The sequence below is a fragment of the Triturus cristatus genome, chromosome 7, assembly GCF_964204655.1.
Source record: "Triturus cristatus chromosome 7, aTriCri1.1, whole genome shotgun sequence".
NCBI classification, from domain to species: Eukaryota; Metazoa; Chordata; class Amphibia; order Caudata; family Salamandridae; genus Triturus; species Triturus cristatus.
In genome coordinates this window covers 1,152,171,831-1,152,191,875 of record NC_140590.1, presented here as the reverse complement: position 1 = coordinate 1,152,191,875, position 20,045 = coordinate 1,152,171,831, and positions in this window count along the sequence as shown.

Here is a 20,045-nt window from a genome sequence, read left to right as displayed (position 1 = left end):
GGCCAGTTAGAGTGACACTACTTAACTTGGAACAACCTATATAAATGAGGTACCCTCATTCACATCGCACTCAATGTTAATTGCTTGGACGCCACTTTAACAAGCATTGGCAAAAGCCATGCTAAATAGCATCCGGAATGCAGTGCAGTGGCTTAAGTTACTAAAGGTAACAACAACAAAAAAAAAAAGCTTTTGACAACTGCCCGCTTCCAAAAATTATGTTGACTAGTTCTTTTTCCTTGCAGTTACAGATCCTAGTTGGGGGAAGCAACACGGATGGCGCAAGGAGGCAATAGGGAGAAGCACTTGAGCAAACACAACAGTAGTGGGTGGTTGGCAGAGCAACAAAGAGGGAGAGAAGTATATATATATATATATATATAAATATATGTTTGCCATGTTGTGTCCAAAATTGAAAGAGCACTCCACTGCGGGCCACTTGTTACAAAGCTTTATTCATTTGCAGGAGCAAAGCCGTTTGAAGTTGTCAGACATTCAGTGCCTAACGCGTTTCGAGTCTCCTGACTCTTGATCACAGAATTGTACTGCTTGTGGTTGTCAGTAGCCCACTGGAGGGTTGTGTTGAATTTTAAAGAGGCAAAGCGGAGCAAACCCACTGGAGGGTATTAATTAATACAAGCAGCACTACAGATCCCATAGTGCACGGCGTGCAATCGAACTCACCTGTGTGGTCCCATCTGGGGGATATAACTTCCGTGAACTGCTTCTTGCTCTGTGATGCCGCTACAAGCCTGTGATCAAGAGTCAGTCAAACGGCTTTGCTCCTGCAAATGAATAAAGCTTTGTAACAAGTGGCCCGCAGTGGAGTGCTCTTTCAATTTTGGACACAACATGGCAAACATATTTACGGCTGTCCCGCCGTGAAAGAAGCACCGCCGTTAAAATGTGGAACGGAGCCGCTGGGGCACAGAACTTTTCGCCGCCTCAATCCGGTCACAGCGGACCAAGAATTGTACTGCTTGTGGTTGTCAGTAGCCCACTGGAGGGTTGTGTTGAATTTTAAAGAGGCAAAGCGGAGCAAACCCACTGGAGGGTATTAATTAATACCAGCAGCACTACAGATCCCATAGTGCACGGCGTGCAATCGAACTCACCTGTGTGGTCCCATCTGGGGGATATAACTTCCGTGAACTGCTTCTTGCTCTGTGATGCCGCTACAAGCCTGTGATCAAGAGTCAGGAGACTCGAAACGCGTTAGGCACTGAATGTCTGACAACTTCAAACGGCTTTGCTCCTGCAAATGAATAAAGCTTTGTAACAAGTGGCCCGCAGTGGAGTGCTCTTTCAATTTTGGACACAACATGGCAAACATAAATAAATATATATATATATATATATATAGGAGACAGCTCATTAACACGCAACCTCATGCAGTGCTCTACACAAAAAAGTAGTGCTTTTAAAGTAAGCAGAGGTGCCAGCAAATAAAAGATTGTAGAGAGGCGATGGTCCATGGTAGGGACAAACACAAGACTGTTGAGCTGGGTAAGAACGAGAAGCCGAAAAATGAGTGAAAAGAAAGACAGCCAATAGCTCGACTCCAAGAACCCTCTATACTGTTGGCAAGCCACAATTTACCTCACAGCAGACAGCACATGCACTATTGAGTAGGCCTGACCTAAAAAGAGGTAAAAGAAGCTCAAAATAGGAAAAGCATCTACTAGAGAAACCCACATTTAAGAGAAACCCCATGTTTACCAAGACCAGAAAAAATATGGAACACAGAGAACTTCAATCTGTGGTTGCAAGACTGATAATAGAAACCCAGAATCAAGACTTGTAAGTGAAATGAATTAATGCATGCATAAAACAGGTAAACCGAATAAATGCGGTTTTGCAGTTGAGTGGAAAAGTGTTTCACAGCCAATTTCTGAAATCAAGAGCTTATGGCAGAAGAATATTATAGATGCAGGGGCAAGTAGCTCTACGCATCCACTGGTAATCATGTAAGGAAAATGTTACTTATCCAGTAAGTATCTGTTCTTGGCATGTAGAGCTGTAGATTCACAAGCTTTGCATACTCCTGCCATCTAGTGTTGGGTCACGAGGTAGGCGTCTTCTTTCAGTGATAGTGGTCATGAGCATTGACTCCATTGTTAGATAGTTTTCCCGCAGAGGATGAATGGAGGTAGTACAGGTAGAATAGAGATGTCCATGCGTATGTATGTAAGATAAGAAAAAACTGCAACAGGTATAGGTACCCGGGGAGGCAGGTGGGCGCATGTGAATCTACAGCTCCACATGCCAAGAACAGATGCTTACTGGTTAAGTAACATTTTCCAGTCGAGGCATGTGTGCTGTATATCACATGCTGTGCATAGACTATACAGCAGTATTCTCCCTAAGCGGTGGCTAACCTGTAGTTGTCTGAGTCAACGTTTTAAGTACTGCCTGACCTACATTAGCTTGTTGTCTCGCTAACACATCTACAAAATAGTGTTTGGTGAATGTGTGCAGTGTAGGCCATGTTGCCGCCTTACAGATGTCGGCGAAGGCAATATTCTCCAAGAAGGACACAGTAGACTATTTTGATGGTGGAATGCGCTCTAGTGTTTATTGCCAATGTTCTTTTTGCTTTTGTATAACATGTTTGTATGCATTTAACAATCCATCTTGCAATACCTGATTTAGAAATGGGGTTGCCTTTGTGTGGAGGAGAAAAAACAACAAAGACCTCCTTTGGTTTACGAAAATCCTGTTCTTTCTACATAATATAGTAGAGCTCTTCTGAAACGGAATCAGGTTGAAGAAAGAACACCGGTAACTCAACTGATTTATTGATGTGAAAAGCAGAAACCACTTTTGGAAGAAATTTGGGATTGGATCAAAGAACTACCTTGTCTTTGTGAAGTTATAAGAAACGCTTTTGAATACTTAGTGCCTGGAGTTCACCCACTCTCCTTCAGGAAGTGATTGGAATAAGAAAAGCAACAGTCCAGGAGGGGAAAATTGTAGTTGACACTTGTGCATTGGTTCAAAAGGTGGTGCCATTAGCCTTGTAAGGGACTATGTTGAAGCTCCATACTGGTGTAGGTGGAGCTCTTGGTGGTATTACTCTTTTTAGCCCTTCCATAAAGACTTTAATCACTGGTACTTTGAATAGAGATAAGTGTTGTCTGTTTTGGAAATATGCAGCTACTGCTCCTAAATGCAATCGAACGGATGTATAAACTAATCCAAATTGCTGTAAGTGTAATAGCTAACAGATGATGTTTTATCCTGAAGCAGCAAGGGGATTGATGTGGTTATTGTTACAATATATAACAAAACGTTTCCACTTTACTGCGTAACATGCCCTAGTAGTAGGTCTCCTAGCCTCCTTTAGGATATTCATACAGTCTGGCGGTAATTGTAAATAACCAAACTCTGACTTCTGGAGCCAAACCGCCAGGTTGAGTTCCTTGGGACTTGGATGCCGGATTTCTCCATGGCTCTGAGTGAGAAGACTGGAGTTGAGATGCAGCTTTTGTGTGGAACTACTGACAGCTCCAGCAGGGTGATGAACCAGGGTTGACATGCCAATGTGGGAGCTCTGAGAATCAGTGTGAGGGATGTTTGCCTAAGCTTCCGAACTACCAGCGGAATGAGTGGGAGAGGCGGAAAAGCGTATGCAAATATCCCAGACCAGTTTATCCTTAGGGCATTGCCTTTGGAGAGCAGGTGTGGAAACCTGGAGGCGAAGCTTGAGCATTTTGCGTTTTTAGCTGTGGGAAACAGGTCTATGTGAAAAAAATAACATTCCTGAAAGTAGGGAAGAAGATTTTGGGGATGAAGTTCCCACTCGTGGATTTGCTGTTTCCGTCTGCTGAGAAGGTATGCAATTTGATTGTTCACTCCTGGGAGGGATTCTGCTAGGAGATTCATTTTGTGATGTATGGCCCCTCTCCAAATGGCTTGTGTTAGGCGTGACAGTTGGGGAGAGTGCCCCCCCCCCCCCCTGTTTTTTTAATGTAGTACATAGCTGTCATATTGTCTGTGTGGACTAAGGCAGTTTTGCCTAGAAGGTGAGTATGAAAGGCTTTGAGCACTAAAAACACTGCTAGTAGCTCTAGGCGATTGATATGCAGGCTCCTGTACTTTATAGAGTCCATAATCCCTGGAATGTGTGTCTGTAAGTAAGCACCTCAACCAGTGAGCGATGCGTCTGCTTATAGCACGGTCTGTGGAGCGGGGTCGAGAAAGGGCTGTGTAATATGGAGCCCCCAATACCCGGGAACTCTAACATGGACCCCAGCATTCATCTCTCTGGAGGAGTGGTCGGTGGTCTAGAGGAAAGTAAGCACTCTCCAATGACATCAGACGCCGAAAGAAAAGCCGAAAAGAATGAGGAACCGGGAATCGAAGGGAGAACGAAGAGCAGAAAAGGAGACCAGGACGCAGACACCACGAGTGGCGGAGCTGGACCCAGGACCATGGAGCAAAACGTCGGGAAAGCAGGAGAAGGCTGCGGAGGAGGCCCATTTCCTGAGAGAGAAAAGGCGGAAGCATCCGGATGTTCGAGAGGAGCACAGGACGCCCCGATAACTCTTGCTGCAGTCCCGGAGGACGGTGGCTCCAGGCAAGTGCCCTGGTTAAAATATTTCAAGAGGTGGGCGGGGAGGGGTGTGTGTGTGTGTGTGTGTGAGAGAGAAGAGCGAGCAGGTATAAAAGAAGAGGGGAGGGGGGGGGGGAAGAACACTCCTAAAGAAGCCTTTACTCCTTTTCCTTTGCCCTGGTGGCATAACGCATGCTGGTGATGATAGCATTCCCTAAACAATAAGACGGACCCTGTTATTATTGTTCTGTTTTTCCTCCTTTTCCCTGGGATGACTGGAATATTTACTGAGCCCGAGAGAACCAGGAAGAAGGGGAACCTGATGTGAAGGCCCTCCACTGGAACCAGGAATAATAGAGACTGTCCTATGTTGCCCTCACTTCTATACTAATAGTGGGATAAAACCCAGGACTTTCTTTTGGCGCTCAATTCTTTTTGCCTTTACTGACAGTTTCAATCATTAACTATTAAAAACAAGTTGGGTCTGAACAGCCTTATAACCGGACATTACGTTGCCTGGTGTCTTCCTTGATAACCCTGTGTGTGCCTCACCCTATTCTTTGGGCCTGAATTTACAACAAGTGGTGTCAGAAGTGGGATATCGTCATCTGAGGCTGAAAGATGACCCAACCTGTTACCATGCAAGCTATGATATCCCAACTGGCTGAAGGACAAAGACATTTACAGTTGGTCATACAACAGCAGAACCAAAAGGCCCAAAAAGAGAGGGAGGCCTTTCAAACAGCCTTAAAAGAACAAGCAATACTTCTCACCACCAACCAAATGTTCAAGATACAGCTATCCTAGGCCTTACAGACACTATCTCCAGGGCCAGGGTCCCTCCTAATGTCCCAGGGAGTGTTCCACAGAAGTTTCAGGAGGGTGATGACCCGGATTATTTTTTACTAATCTTGAAAGGGTAGCCGCCACCACCGCCACTTGTCCTCCAGAAAGATGGGGTCAGTATATCACCCCGTTGTTGTCCAGTGAACTACAAGCAGCCTAGCAGGCTGCCAACCCGGACAGGGTTACACCCTACCCAGATATAACAAGCAATGGCATAGCCAATCGGTCTCGCTTTTGGGACCTTATAAGTATTTAGTTATCCAGTACAATACCCTTGGTGCAACAACATCAAGTGTTGCATGGCTAAACACTTATAAGGTCCCAAATGCGAGACCTATTGGCTATGCCAATGCTTGTTATAAAAAGCAGCATTTAAAGCCAATTTAAGTTTTAACAGGCAATGATGTTCAGCCGAGGCCAGGATTCAAACCAGATGGTACACAGGTGGCAGATGTAGCACCAGGAAACATCACCTCCCTGAAAGCTCGGCTCGTTTTTGGCACGAGGCCCCCAGAAGCCCACAAGCTGAGCCACAGCCACGAGTCTAGCTCCAGCCTGGCGAGAGAGGGAGGGAGAGGAGCTGGGGTGACGGCAAAGGGAGAGAGAGAGTCACTGAATGAAAAGTGCCTTGAACCGAGAGTATGCGAGAGAGTAGTAAAGAGACTGGAAGAGTCAGTGAGAACTTCAGAGAGAAAGACAGACTGAGAGTAAAGTGAGAGAAAGAGACACTGTTAGAGATAGCTGAGGCTGAGAAAGACAGTTACGAAGTGTAGGAACAGAGAGAGAGAGAAATGATGATGGCAGCGACTGGGAGAAGGGCTGGCGGGCTGGGAGTGACGGCCCTGTGACAGAGTGTGAATGGGATGCGGGTTGACAGGCGCTGCGCGTGCTCAGGCCTGTTTGGATATTCCTGCCATTTGCTACTATGATGGTGCGGGGGAGGTTGGGGAGGGAGTGCAGAGTCAGTGCGATGGCCACAAAGCAGTCCATGCTGGGAGGGCCACGGGGCACAGCAAAAAGAAAGCGCCAGCGGCTTATGGAGAGAGAGCGAAAGAAAGAGCGATGGCATAAGACAACAGGAGGCAGTGAGATGGGATACATGCTGTACTCAGGAGCATTGTGATGCAATGCACCAAAATGCAAACATATTTCCACTGTAAGATAAATGTATTAAATACAAAATAAAGGAAGTAGCACATATTTTAGAACGGAAATAATGAGTACATGGATAAACTAAAGAGAAGAAAGACAGTACATCTAATTCAAGGCAGAATGGTGTGCTTATTTAGGAGTTTTATAAAGCACTAAGTATTAGCTTACAATTGCTTCAGAGTCGTAATGGGTTTAGCATATGGACAAAATGATGCCAGTGACCAGGGTAATGTGAGTTCAGTCAGGCAGCTACTGATATTCACAAATTGAGACAGCCAAGCTGTACAAATTGCAAATAAAAATCCAGCCTAAACAGTTCGGATTTGCTAGGATTCGTGGTAGAGCCCACCTACACATTCCACAGGCCTAGCATTTGTGAAGAGCTTGGGGTTTCAAATCGAAGCAATAAATAAGGGTCAAGGAGTTTTAAAGCCTATGCTGAGAAGGCTACGTGGCATTTTGTAAGTAATGTTAATCTGTTACAAAATAACATACAGGATTGGTAGAGCACAGATCTCTTTTGCAGGTTTCAGTGGGTATAGTGGCGTTTCTGTAACTGAATTGCATGCAGTGGTTGGCTGATGGCACAATGGAGTGATTTGAGAATGAGGTTTTGCATTCTTGCTTTATGGAATGGTCAGATTGGTGTGTTATTTAAAAGATGTAGAGACAGAAAATGTCTGGTATTTGTGGTAATCCTCATTACACGTAGACTCCGCTTATGTGTTACATTCAAGCTAGTGGCGGATGGGGTCTACAGTTTTCAGCAAACATCAAGTTTTTTCCAGTTCCGAGGTGGAAGCCACCAGTTGAGGAAAAAATGAAACTAGAAAGGGTGAAACTAAGCGTTATGAAGATAACCAGTGAGTACATGGAGAAAGATCCAGTGCTTGAAAGCCATGCACTGTTGATTTCCTACCGTAGGAAGTTAAGCCCCCTACAGGGTGGAGGTTCTGCCTGAGGTGAGTAGCAGTGTGCGGATGCTGAGAAGCCGTGGTTTAACCACTGCCACTCATGGACTAGAGTGAAAGTGGTATCTTACTACCATCCAGGGCTAATGAACACGATCCCTTCTGTACCTGTTCTTAAAACCTGATCTGATCGGTGTTTGCAGCTCACAAACCTGGGAATTAATTTTTTTAAATACACGAAGCTGCAAGACACACTTCTGCAGCTTTTGACACTTTGGGCTAAAAGTACAATCCAACTCTTCTCGCGCTACAATTCTAAAGGATTCACAAAAGAGGGTTTGATAAATTGCTGTGGATTTCCTGACATTAGTAAGCTGATGAGCTGAGCGACCTTGCATGTATCTGAGTCTGTGCGCGCTGCCTTTTCCTTGTCCCATCTTTGTAGTTTGAGCTGTGCTCATAAATGTGTTTATATATTGGTTTAAGGTGTGTGGCCAGCGCATTTATAAACTAAGCTGTGAATTAGGAAAAGGTATCTGTTATTGAGCGAGGCCCAATATTTTCTGCAACAAAGCAAAACATACTACAAAACGAAGCACCGCAACAAGTTTAAAAGTTGCAAAAACTCCTGCTACAAAAAGGCTCAACAGTTGGCTGATATGTGGACTTCGCACACAATAAGTTATTACTTTTTAAATTGCCCATAAACGGAGTGATATTAGAGAGAACAAGCGCGTGCGCGCCTCACGGTTAAAGTTATTCACAAAAATAATGCGGAGGTTGTACGTATTAAAAAAGAGTTGAACCGCAAAAAATTAATGCTCTGTGCGAGTATGAAGCATGCAAACCAGGACTTGGGGGGGAAAAAAATATAAAACCGCTGTGGCCATGAAACTCCGCGCACAGCATCGGTGCTCACATGATGTTATATGGAAATGTGCTTGGTTTGTAAAGCGTACGAACTGCTTACTGAGTTACGTACCAAGGCTCAAACATCAAAACGCTGTGCACTCTAACAGCATCTAAAAACACATGCAGTTAACCGTGTGCCAATGTGCTCAGTATCAAAAGAAAGCATGCAGGGCTCAACGATCAAACCGAATGCTTACCAGCGACCCGTCAACCATAACCTAAAAATCGCAGTGCCGAAGTTACCAAAGGAAGTGACGTGAACGTGTTTAACATCCTCTTTGGTTGCGAGGATTTAAAGAGAAAGAGCGTGCTGTGATTACACGAGTGACTAATAAAGATGTGATTGCGAAGTAAACAAGCATTGGCCGCGCTTTGGAAGGTAAACAGCTGAGGTAGCGGGATCGCTCATGGGAGGGGGTGCCTGCTGCACTCTACTCGTGCTTGCCAGCAAACGGCAATGGCAATTTGCAAGTTTGAACACTGTTCAAGAGGGTATTGTCAGGGATAGGCCCACCCACAACCCATCTCGTACACCAGGTGGCAGTACTAAGAACGAGAGAAAGAAAAAACAACAACGCGGAAGTGATCGCAATCAACCGAAAGTGATCGCAGGGACATTCTCTGTGGTGGGGGAGGGGCTGAGCGAGGCACTTGGGAAAGCAAGGAAAGGGTGCCGCAAGGAAGTGATCGCGATTGCAGGGACGCGCTCTGTGGTGGGGGAGGGGCAGAGCGAGGCGCTTAGGAGAGCAAGGATAGGGTGCCACGAGGAATGCACATAGATGAAAGTGATCGCGAAGCACGCGAGTGGTGCGCGCGCAGCAGTGATCACGCTAGAAGGGAGGCAGATGGCGGCTGCATGCATGCACTCTCACGTGAACACAAGCGTAAGGCCGTCTGGCAGCACATTGAAAACCCGTATACTAAATGTCTTGCATTGCATGCGCTGGCTCAGGCGAGACCTAAAAAGGGCCATCTTTGAGACACTAGGCTGTGAACATGAACATTACAGAACTCGTTTCTGTAGTAAAGAAAAGTGGATAACAGGGGACAACCCCAGAGCTCTTTTATAGGATCAGGGACCTAGGGAACTGTTGGGTACAGCCCCATACGTCCATCATGGAGGAAGTCACTGAAATAATTAATTTGGAACAATACTTAGAAGCCTTACCCCTAAAAACCAGAGCCTGGGTCAAACAACACCCAAATGTGACCACTCATACAGCTGTGGAGTTAGCTTGTGCTTACCACCGCGCCCTGGACTTCAAAGCACATACAGGGAGAGGACCTGTCCTTCCCAAACCTTCTCGGAGAACGTCCCTGGACAGTGGAGATAGGCATACCACTCCTCCAAGTAGGCCATGACTAAAATCCTCAGCTACAAGCGGGTCCCCATTGCTTCCGGTGTGCCGAATGAGGTCACACAGCCCGAAATTGTCTCCTACACACTGAAACCGCAGAACCCCTGGAGGTAGGCCTGTCCAGGGGTAGAATCCTTAGCATTGGAGGAGTTAGGGAGCGGTATAAGAAGACCACACGACTGAATGGACGAACACTCGAGGCCTTACTAGACAGAGGCTGTCATCATACAGTAGGTTCCCAGGACTTGATCCCTTTACCGAAATCATGTGAAGGTGAAAAAATACTTGTCTCCTGCGTGCATTGAGACGTTAGGGCTTATCCCTTGGCAGAAGTTCTATTGGAAATAGATAGCTATCCTCAAGCCCGAAAGGTAGGGGTGGTTCCCCAGCTTCCTAAAGGATTACTTCTAAGCACTGATCTACCTCACTTCCATGAGTATTTAGCAACCATAACAAACTCTTCCCTTGACAAAGACTGGTTACAAGAAGCCCTGTTCTACGAAGAATCGATACAGAGTCCACAGGACAGGGAAAAGAAAACTAGAAGTGAGAAAAGGAGGGAGAAGGGAAAGTATACACGTCTGTCTTCCCATTTCCTCATGTCATGTATGCTTCGTTCTCCAGATAGCGGAATCACTCCCTCACTGAGCTTTCAAACATCGCAGAAGGAGGACAGCACCTTAGTGAACGCATGGAATCAAGTACAGGAACCAGACCCAAACAAGGTAGGCCCATATTTCTTTGGAACCAAAAAATGAGGTCTGCTGTATAGAACTACGGGAGGTAATGAACCCCCAGACCGAACAACTAGTGATCCCCGTTGCATTCAGAGAACAAGCTCTACACATAGCCCACCACCAAGTAGGAGGGGGACATTATGGTCAGGAACATACCTTGAGGTATCTATTGGATTGTTTCTATTGGCCATGGGTTTACAAAGAGACCGCTAGATTCTGTGCTACCTGTCTCAAGTATCAGCTGATCAACCCTTCCAAGGATAAAAAGGTGCCTTTACAGCCCTTACCATTGATTGGCATACCCTTACACAAGGTAGGTATGAATCTGGTTGGCCCACTGATTTCCACCGCTAGAGGACATCAATACATACTTGGCCTAGAGGCCTACGCCATCCGTTATCCAGAGGCCATTCATCTCACAAGCATGACCACCATTTCGGTAGCCCAGGCCATGATTTCCTTCTTCTTCCAGGGGTAAGTCACATCCGAACAGCTGTATATCATCCCCAGACAGATGGTTTAGTGGAAAGATACAACTGAACCATAAAAACCATACTCCGAAAGTTGAATAGTGAGACAGGAAAGGATCGGCACTGTAAATTACCCTTTGTCCTCTTTGCAATCAGGTCACAGGAACACAAGTCAACAGGGTTTAGCCCCTTTGAACTCCTGTTTGGCAGGAAGCCCCTAACACTACTAGAAATGGCAGCATAACAGTGGACAGAAGAGGAAGACGAGAGCCGACCCCTTTTCGGATATATGCGAACATTGAAGGAAACTCTGGCATCCATGTGTGACACAGTTCACCAAAATATTACAAGGCACAAACCAGTCAGAAAGAACAATATGATTGCAAATAGTAAGTTGAGGACCTTAGACATAGGAGACAAGGTATTAATCCTTCTACCCTCCTCCGAAAAGAAATTGTTCGCCACATGGCAGTGTCCCCATGTAGTTACTCAGAAGTTAACTCCTGTTTCTTACAGAGAAGCAGTACCTCACACAGGGAAAAGTGGACAAACATCACAATAACCTCCTAAAAAAAAAATGGGAGGACTCTGATGACCTCCCAGGTGATCCTGTTGTCACCATAAAACAGGTAACTCTCTCTAAACCACTAGAAATACATGTAGGAAATAGAATCACGTCAAAGTGAATTACCCAACATAGGATACAAACTTTCTCATGAACAAAAGAAGCAAGTACAACAGCTACTCAACGGATTACCGGGATTGGGTTCTAGCAAACTGGGACGTACCCCACTAGTAGCCCACGATATCCTCACCCCAGAAGGACAGATCATGAACCTAAAACCGTACAGAATACCAGAAGCGAGACATAGCAGCGGAGTACTCGGCGCTCTCCCATTGTCCTAGTGCCTAAACAAGATGGTGAGTATCCGCTTTTGTATTGACTTTCGTCAATTAAATGCACACTTTAAATTCGATAACTACCCCATGCTACGAGCGGATGAGTTAATAGAGAGGCTAGGAGAGGCCAGAGTTATGTCTACCATGGACTTAACAAAAGGATATTGGCAAATGCCACTGACTAGATCAGCGAGAGAAAAGACTGCTTTCTCATCACCATCTGGACTATATCAATTCAAAGTGATGCCCTTTGGGCTTCACAGAGCACCCGTGACTTTTCAGAGGTTAATGGATGTGATACTTAAAGCCCATCAACCTTACGCTGTGGCATATTTAGACAACATAGTCGTCTACAGCCCTAACTGGGAGACCCACTTACACCATCTACGAAACGTTTTCAACACACTGAGTTAGGCTAATCTGGCATTAAACCCCAAGAAGACTACCCTTGGTACACATAAAATAAGAGCATTTAGGATACACCATCAGCAGAGGGGAGATCAAGCCCCAACACAACAAGCTGGAAGCCAACCAAAACATTCCGTAACTCAGAACCAGAAAAGAGGTACAGGCCTTCATTGGGTCAGTAGGGTACTATTCTAGGTTCATACCACAGTTCTCAGAAGTAGCCAGCCCTCTCACAGACTTACTTAGGCAAAACCGCACATGAAACAAGATAGAACGGGGGGGGGGGGGGGGGGGAGCCCAGGAACATAGTTTTAAGTCACTACAACATCTGATATGTCATGCTCCTGTCCTTACTTGCTCAGACTTCAAGAAGTCCTTTGTTCTACAGACCGATGCCTCGGACAGAAGACTGGGGGCAGTTCTATTACAACCCGATTACCAGTGACTTCTAAGCCGGTCTTATTTCTGAGTAGGAGACTGTTCCCAAGGGTGATCCGTTATTATGCCACGATGGAAAAAGAACGTTTAGCAGTTAAGTGGGCCATGGAATCCCTACAATACTACCTATTGGGACACTCGTTTTTCCTTTTAACAGACCACGCACCCCTAACATGGTTAGCCACCCACAAAGACACCAATACGAAAGTATTACGCTGCTTGCAGCCCTTTTCGTTTCAGACCTTACACGTCCTAGGAAAACTACAGGGGAACGTGGACTCTCTCCCGCTTTCCTGTAACTGAATGGCCTGATCGTCCATCCCAAGAGGAAAGGCAGTGTAATATGGAGCTCCCGCTAGCTGGGAACTCCAACATTGACCCCAGCATTCGTCTCTCCGGAGGCACAGTCGGCAGTCTAGAAAAAATAAAAAAGGCACCCTCCAATGATGTCAGGCGGCGAAAGAAAAGCCGAAAAGAACGAGGAACCGGGAAGCGAAGGGAGAACAAAGAGCATAAAAGGAGATCAGGACACAGACACCACAAGTGGCGGGACCAGACCCAGGACCACGGGCAAAGTGTCGGGAAAGCAGGAGAAGGCTGCAGAGGAGGGCCGTTTCCTGAGAGAGAAAAGGCGGAAGTATTCGGATGTCCCAAAGGAGCACAGGACGCCAGATACCCCTTGCTGTGGTCCCGGAAGACTGTCACCAGGCAAGTGCCCTGTTTAAAATATTTCAAGACGTTGGCAGGGAGGGGAGTGAAGAGCGAGCAAGTATAAAAGAAGGGGGAGGGGGCAGAACACACTCCTATAGAAGCCCTCACTCCATTTCTTTCACCCTGGTGGCATAACAAATGCCGGTGATGGTAGCACTCCCTAAACAATAAGACTTTAAGACTGACCCTGTTATTGTTCTGTTTTTCCTCCTTTTCCCTGGGACGACTGGAATATTCACTGAACTCAAGAGAACCAGGTAGAAGATGGGAACCTGACGTGAAGGCCCTCCACTGGAAACGGGAATAATAGAGACTGTCCTATGTTGCCCTCACTTCTACATTCATAGTGGAATAAAACCCAGGACTTTCTTTTGGTGCTTAATTCTTTTTGTCCTTACTGACAGTTTCAATCATTAACTATTAAAAGCAGTTAGGCATGAAGAGCCTTATAACATGACATTAGGTTGCCTGGCGTTTTCCTGGATACTCCGGTGTGGTGCTTCACCCCACTCTTTGGGCCTGAACTTACAAGTCGCTCTTTGGATAAATTTTATGGGTTCAGCCATCCACTAACACTAGATAGGTTAACTGACCCTGCAACTGGTTTCACTGACTTGCTAAGCCTTCTTGAAGTGGACGTATGTGAAGTCTAGCGTGGGTAACAATTATAATGCAAGACGCCATCATGCCTAGCAGTTTCATGAAGGCTCTTGTTGGCAATGATTAGTTGGGTTGAAATGGAGTGAGAAGGGACTGAATACTTTGAATCCTGGCTGTATTGGGAGAGGCCAGAGCTTTGTGAGCGTCTATCGTGGCTCCCAGATACGTATGTGTGTTGGAAGGCTGTAGATGAGACTTCAACGCATTCACTGTAAACCCTAGTTGGTGAAGTAAGTGAATAGTGGTTGAGTGTGTTGGAGACACATTTGTGAAGTACTGGCTTTGATGAGCCAGTCGTCAAGTATGTGAAGACATGGATTTGTTGTCTCCTCAGATATGCTGCGACTACTGCCAGACATTTGGTAAATACCCTGGGAGCAGTGGTGACTCCAAACTGTAGTACTTTGAATTGATAATGATGACCCGCTATGATGAATCTGAGGTATCTGCGATGAGGGGGATACATTGGAATATGGAAATATGCGTCTTAAGTCTAGAGTAGACAAAATCGCCCTGCTTTAGAAGCGGGAGCACTTATTGAAGTGTTACAATGTGGAAATGCTCTGACAGTATGTAGAAGTTTAGTTCTCGGAGATCTAGAATAGGTCTAAAGGAGTCATCCTTTTTGGGTATAAGAAAGTACACGCCTGTCCCTTGATGTTGTAACGGCACAAGTTGTATGAATTCTTTGGAGAGGAGAGTCTGGACTTCTTGCTGAAGTAGATGTAAATGTTCTGGTGACATTTTGTGAAAACGTGGTGGTATGTTTGGAGGATTGTTGGTAAGCTCCAGGCATTAACCATGTTGGATAATTCCTAGCACCCATTTGTCTGTGGTGGTGATAGATTGCCCAATGGGAAGGAATTGAAAAGAAGTCCCCCGACAGGTGTTAAATGATCGGGGGAAGTGTAGGCAAGTCACTGCTTGTTGGGGAGGGGGAATTACACAGTGCAGAACCCTTGCCTCGACCTTTGTTGTTGTTTCCTCTATATCTTTTTATTTTTTTCTAATGACATCTACTTGGGTCCCGAAGACATGTTCCTTGTCAAAAGGAGTATTTAAAATAGCCTGTTGTACTTCTGGTTTGAAACCAGAAATACTCAACCATGCAGGTCTTCTTAGTAACACACTAGTATGGATCCCTCTGGCTGCAGTGTCTGCAGCATCTACAGTGTATCTTATTGAGGCATTGAATATGAGCTTCCCTGCCTGGACTAAATGCTAGGCGTTTGCTTTGTGCTCATCTGGGAGGTGTTGTAGCAACTGCTCCATTCCGTCCCAGTGTGCCCCATCGTATCTAGCTAGCAGGGCCTGGGTGTTGGCAATGCGCCAATGATTTGCTACTTGAGCGGCTACTCGTTTACCAGAGGCATCTAATAGTTTTGACTCCCTGTCTGGAGGGGAAGCATCACCTGTAGTCTGTGAATTAGCCCGTTTTCGGGCATTTGAAAGTTAGTTGGTGTAATCAGTAAATTATGTAAAAGGTGGAGAGGTTGGTGTAAGGGAACGTGGTAAAAGAGGAGGAAGGGTTAGTACCCACATTCTTCCACTTGAAAGGAATAAAGAAAGGTGCGTCCTCCGACTTAGGTTTGCGTTTCTGAGGTGACTTAGTAAGGACAGGTCCTGTGTCTGGATTTATATAAAGTTCCTTCTGTTTTGGCTCTGATTTGGGTGTGGGGGCGTTGTAAATTTTAACCTGCAGCTTCGGAGGAACAGTTTTAGGTTTTGGCGCAGAGTATTTCAGTGCCGGGGTAAAATCACTTTGACGCTGAAGGTTTTGGTGCCAAAGGAGGCTTTGTTTTTAAGTGTCAACGATTTCAGCTCCGAAGCGGTTTCCGGATTTGAGCCTGAAGGTTTCAGCTCAGTGCCAGATTTCAGCTGGCTCGATTCCGAGCCGGAAGGCTTAGAGACAAATTTCGGTGCAGAGCCAGAGGGCAGAACGTCAGAAACATCTCGTCAGTGCCGAGCGAGACCCGAAGGCTAGGATGGGACCGAAGCCTTTTGTTTCGGCTGAGTTGGAGTTTGGGTTAATGAGCGTTCGGTACTCAAGGTACGTTGACCTTACGGCAAGTCTTCTTCCAGCTCGGAGTCCGATTCTGGAATAGAGACAAGTTCCTCTTGTTCTTCGTCGGGGCCTTGTGCGTCGGATTCGTGCATGGATCCTTCACTGAAGATGTCTGGTGTGTATTTGATGTTTTGACTGTGCATCTTGTGACGTCAAGCCCGACGATCATGTAGAGTTTTCTTTGATCGGAACGATTTGCACGCCTCGCAGTCCTGTTCGTGGGCTCTGGAGACAGGCATAAGTTGCACACTTCATGCAAGTTGGTGTGTGTGTAAACTTTGCGCGGCACCAACGGCAGAAGTTGAATGGAGTCAGTTCCATCGACTGCGAAGTGGACCGAAGCGGTTAGGCCGGAAGGCCTTTCCAAAATAGTTGATCGAAATAGAGGTTTTCCTTGACTGATACGATACGCAGAGAAGTGGGATACGCGTTCAAAACAATACCCACGCGGGTAGAGTGGATTGTACACCAAGGGGAACCCGAAGAAACGGTTTTGGGGCGCAGTAATACACGTCTAAACCCGATGGTGGAAATAAACAATCTAAGAATGGAGTCGATGCCCATGCGCAGTATCACCAAAAGCATTTTAGGGTTTAACCGCAAGCTAGTGCTGCTGCCAACCACAGATACGTTTCTGCCCTCCTGCTGCTATGCACGAGCAGGGAAAGGCAGAATAGGTTTCCTGCAACAGGGAGGTGTGTGCCCACCTCCCAGACAGGACTTAGTCTATTGTGCTAGGGGGTGCTTGCCAGTGCCATCACACTGCTTTGAAGGGCACATTTGGTGCCCTCCTTGCATACTCCAGTTTGAGCCAGTTCAGGAAGCCACCTGCTCCCGCTCTGGCACGAGACTGGACAAAGGACATGGGAGTATCCTTCCCTCTGTCCAGCCCATACTCTGGGAGGGGTCCTTGAATCATCCCAACCCTTTTCCTGGGGTACTTAAGGGCTTACCTTTGGGTGGGTCTACAGATTCATCGTGCAACAAGATTCAGATCTGAAACCCGATCAATTTCAACTGTCTGGGCGCCTTGGACATCGCCTCTAACCGAGACTGCATCAAGGAAGACTCCTGCTGCGCCTGGTCTGGTAGTCCTGCCAGTCTTCTGTGCCTGTGCTCCATCCAGGTTCCTCTCCAGGCCTGTGGGCATCAAAGATACCCAAAGTGATCTCCCTCTGAGTGGAGTCGTCCCTTCCCTGCATCTGGAGGCACTGCAACAAAGCTGACCGATCTGCTACTCCTGACATCCTATGGGTTCTGCAAATCCCTCGAGGCCTGCCCTGCCCCCTCATCAAGTTAGAGGCCAGTATCCATAGTTGGAACCCCTGTGCACTGCGTCGACTTGCTGTTGCCAATGCTTGTTGGCTGCATCCTTTCAGAGATCTTCAGGCTACAAGAAGCTCCAGCATCTCTTCCTGCCAAGATCTATGTCCTCTCGGCATCCTCTGCACCGTGGGCCTACATCTTTGGTAAGCTGCTCGAGGTCCTCTTGCGACTCCTGTGCTTTCGGCATGTTGGTCCTCTTGAGGGTCTTCTTTAACTTCAGTGGGCTCCCCTGCTTGCTGCCAAGGCTTGTTGGTGCTCCCACCGGACACTGACCACCAGGTTCTTGACTTCCAACATGGGACAGCTTGAAAACAGCTCCTATTCTTCCACAGCGCCGCCTGGTCCTCAAGCGACCAGGTCACCGTCATCACTCCTGCATCTTCTGTCATTGGTGGTCCTTGGTCTTTCATTCCCCCTGGTCACTTCAGAGTGGCATAGACTCTGTCCCCTCTGCTTGCAGAAACTCCTCTTAAAGAATCCACCCTTGGATTACACCAGACTCTTTCACTTTCTTCACCAGCGGCACCTTTTCTGAAGTCCTTGATTGTGGTCTACAGGGGTTTCTGACGTCACTTTGCACTCATGCACCGGCTTCCCTGGTGTAGGTATACTGGTTCCCGGGGTATCCACGGGTAGGGTGACTCTCCAACCTTCTATCTTGCACTGGGTTTTTTCAGGGTCCACTGGGATGGGTCCCTTTTAAAGACTGCAACCACAACTGTCCAACTGACTTATACTGAGTATTTGGCTGTATTTTCACACAGCCTCTGTGGGGTGTTCCTTGTGTCCCCAGCTCTTCTGAGTCTTCTGGTCCCAGTCCAGACATTGGTCTCAGTTCACATTCCACTTCTTTAGTATATGGGATGACCTCCCCTGGGGTCTGCAGTGCATTTAGGCTTACTTACATGTTTACATTTAAAGTATTGTATGTATTGATATCTCCAAGTAGGAGATAAACCAATGTGTGAGTGTTTATAATAAGAATAACTATTTTTATAACTACACCGTGTGGTTCTTTTTCGTTTAACCTACACTATATGTTTAGTTCTGGTAAAACAAGCTGCTTAACACTCCTTGACTACACCTAAAGGCTGCTCTTCATAGCTACCACTTAGAGAACTTTCAGTGGTTGTCTAAGATCACTAAAACCACCAAAATGATTGTCTGGATTAGTGAAAGTTGCTTCGCATGAATAAGTGTGCACCTTATACTAAGCCAGCCTCCTACATGTCACATATTCAAAACCTTACCAAACCAGCAAAGACTCCTCCATTTAATGCTCATAGGTAGAGACTTGCCAGTTGTGGGAGAGGCAAATCATCATGGGGGTGATTTCGGTCATTGTTTTGTATTTTTTTTAACCATGCCTCAGAGGCGTCCGTTTCGGAGAGGGAAGGAGATTAAAGTCAATGACAGTTGTTTGTTTGCAACACCTCAAATGGAGTGCTTTGAAAAAGGTCCAAACTACGTATCTTTCCCCCAGAGGACAAGTTACTAAATAGCAGTAGACACTACGTGCTTCATGCGCATTGAAGCGTAATTATTTGACATACGACAGAATAGTTTATCATTATATTGCATGTGGGAGCATGGCAGACTTTCACAAAGTGAGAAGCAGGGTGCCAACTCGGAGCTGGTAAATCTTAGGAGACAGAGCACCAAATTACAGGGGACCAGGCGGGGCAGAAGTTCCGGCAACCTAAAGGTACTAGAATGATGAGAACTGAGGGTGGGAAGGGGGGGGGGGGGGGGGGGGGGGGGTGTACAGAGAAACAAAAAAACCAGCAGCACAATACAGCATTTTACAGCACAATTCTACAATAATTCCAGTGCTGGAGACTAAAAGGGTTAAGACAAACAGGCAAGGAGTACATACTTTTTTGCTCTCAAACAATACAGAACATGAAAATTAAGAAACACACAATCTTATTGCAACTGAGGAAGCCAAAAAGACTCAATCCGCAAGCAGAAATTGGCTGAAATAATAGTACTCTAGCAGAGAAACTTAAAAATAAGTTGTTAACCAAAGGGAGGTTTTCATGCCCACGCAGTCATCTGGTGTGTTGCCCCTACCTTCTAGATGAAGCTCTGAATGCCGATTTTGGCCACGCAGAGTCCCTAGCTGCTGGTCGGGCACTGTGCCACCTCTCAACAGTGGGGAGATTTTAATTCTCTAAAAAGGGGTAATTCTGAGGAGGTGGTATGAGAACAGCCTATTTGCAAGAAGTATACAAACCCTTAACAACGTTATTGCACACCAGAGGGCTATTGTGATGCTGATCTTTTCAACATTTTAGTAGCACTCAGCATTCTGTCTCAATACACTGGGTGCACCAGACACCTAATGGGTGGCTTTCTTTTACCAGGATGGAAGTCCCCACCTGCAAAGATGCAATGTAAAAAGTACACATGCAGATGTAGGAGGCTTAAGTATAAAGAATTTCACAATGAGATGAGAGTTCTAAAAATATTGTGGTGGCAGTTTGCAATCTGTATTCAGCGCAACAAACCACAACAATTTTAAAAGAAAAGTTTGAAAAAAGTATTATGATGCAGCGCTGGCCCACTCATAGCGCGTTTATTTTCTTCTGAAGGG